The following is a 2,580-nucleotide window of genomic DNA, read 5'->3' on the forward strand; positions in this document are numbered from 1 at the left end:
GGTTTCCCTTTGCCTGGCCGACGTTCACTCAGATTCAAGGTGCAGTCAAACTCTTTTTCAGTCCCCTGAACTGGAAATTGAGCCCGATAATCCCGTTGGTTTTTTTAGCAGCATCATTTCTATGTGTGAACACAAACCTCCCACAGACACTACGAGTTATTTCCCTTGATCCTTTCAAATAAGCGCAGGAGTCGACGCAAGGAGGAGGGCATCGCACGGAAGACAAGGGGTCAGGCTTTTAGTGCCCAGACATGCTTGTGCTGGAGTTTACGCTGCCCAGACACACACCAAATCTAGCGCTGAACACCTTGCTGGGTGGCAGATTTGCTGCCTGTCTGGCACCTCGGTGTTTAAAGACTTCAGACCTCCTACTCCTGCCTGGCACCCAGACGATGCCTCCGATGACCGGGCAGCTATCTGGAAGCACACACCACGGGCAGCTGAATTAAGTCGCCCCGTGAGATGGAGAAGGAGAGTGGACAAGTGACCACAGGGGCAAGTCCCAGAGCAGCATGGACTGCACCCAGTCAGCCTGCAACGCTGCCCTCCGCTCCCCAGGATGCAGGGACATGGCTGTGTATTATGTATACCCAGTCATTAAGCTTTTGATTCATCCTGCCCTGATGTGACCCTCCTCTTGAATCCTGACCCAAGACCCCGGCCTCCCCAAGGAATCTGCAGTCCCTGCTCTGCAGCGCAGCCCTCTGACGTCAGACGCAGTGATTTGACCAGTACAAAAGAAACCCCAGCACACCTGAAACCTTGCGGATGGCCAACACATCCAGCTGAAGCTGCTAAATGCAAAGGTCAAAAGGAGGAGCAAACCCTGCTATTAATGAGCCCCTAGACGTACGCGCACAGGGCCACCCCCAGCGATGGAGCTGGGCTCTCAGGGCAGGTCTGGGTGCCAGCCCCACGCCGTAGAGATGGTCACCAAAGCTCCAGGAGCCCGTCCCAGTGCTGGCGTGTATCCTGAGCCGTACTATTCCATTTATTCTAACCCTCTCTCCATGCCTCAAAAGCTTTCCTTGCATCCTACAGGTAAGGAACCACCCAAAGGAGACAGCAAATGGCTTTCCCCTATAGCTAAGCCCCACGGCACTTGCACGGCGACACTGGATGCTGTATGGTAAGCTTCTCACGGGGCCAAACGCCCGGCAGCTGCCTGCTGTAGTCACAGGGACATCTGCCTGCTTGTCCCAACAGCTGTGCCTGGGGCCACTCTCCGCAGGAAGCTCAAAGCCAGGAAGCTGAAGGCAGTCTCCACATGACCGCCCTGGCGTGGGGTTCTCGTTTGAAAGATTTCCCGTTTCCAGCCGCGAGCACGCTGGCTGATGTCGATGGTTCGTTGTTAGCAGAGCTTCCGACATTCGCCTCTCAAAACGCTCAGCTGCCTGACAGCTCCTTTTTAATTCTGGCCCAATGACCCAACCGCCGTTGAGCAGAGAGTGGGGAATTAGGAAGTGATTAACAAGCCCCTTGTTGGAAGTTATTTGTGCACTTTATGATAATCCCCTTCAGTGAGGACTTTCCTTACAGTGACAAACGGCTAGGCAAGTAATCCACTTGATACCAAACTGGCATTTATTTCAGCAAACCCACCTGCTAATGTGTTTGAACAGCGCTGGGCAAGTCCCCACGCAGCTGGGCACGGCAGTGGGGAAACCAAGCGACAGAACCCACCCCAGCAGTCCCCAAGCCACCCTGCGTGCCTGCAGCAGGAGGGAAAATCGTTTTTGCCTTTTTTTTCCTCCAGAGACACTAATAATTTCCATAGGCAGAGAGAGCAGGGGTGTGCTTCTGCACAGGAAGGGTGGCATCAGAAAGGAGTCACTTTAAACATAGCTGCTGGAACAGCCAAGAGGAAGAAAGTAAGAGGTTTATTGTATTTAAAACCACCCTGTGATGGATACTGAGATGAATTGTTTCAGGCTGCAATTGTTTGTGTGTCTCTGAAGAGGAAGAGACACTTGGTGAGACGGGGGGACGTGTGAGCATCCCTCCTGCTGCTGCTGCCGGCACCGGGGCAGAGCGATCCTGCAGCCACCTGCTGCCATCCCAGCACACGGCAGCTCCAGCACTCCTCCGGCCAAAATCTGGGGATTTCCTAGCGCTTAGTGATTTCTCCTACAACTCTGTCTCCCTTTGGGCTCATTTAAAACTCAGCTCTGCACCACAAAACAACTCCGGTGTCTGGCAGAAACATGAGGGAGCTACAGGAAGTCTGTGTCCGCAGCGGTGGGGAAAGCCGTCGTCTCTCCTTTAATTTTTGGGTGCCCCTCTCTATGTTGTTTCAGTTAAAAGGGGTATTTTTGGGACAAAGACGATTAAGTTGGAGAGGAACTAGATAAAGACTGATGTCTGGAAAGTAGAACCTGAACAAGACGTTAGAGCAGCTGTTGAAGTGTCCTGCCATACTGACAGCTGCATGACAGTCTTCATCAGTCCCCTCCTTGCTGCTACCTTCAGAGAAGGAGGGAAGACTTATTTTAAATTGATTTCTGCCTCAATATTTTCCTGGGTTTTGCGGAAAGGCTAGTGTTCATGCTGATATTTCAAGGAGCGGCTTATTTAGGTGTT

Source organism: Eurypyga helias, unplaced genomic scaffold, assembly GCF_000690775.1.
Source record: "Eurypyga helias isolate BGI_N326 unplaced genomic scaffold, ASM69077v1 scaffold19702, whole genome shotgun sequence".
Classification (NCBI taxonomy): domain Eukaryota; kingdom Metazoa; phylum Chordata; class Aves; order Eurypygiformes; family Eurypygidae; genus Eurypyga; species Eurypyga helias.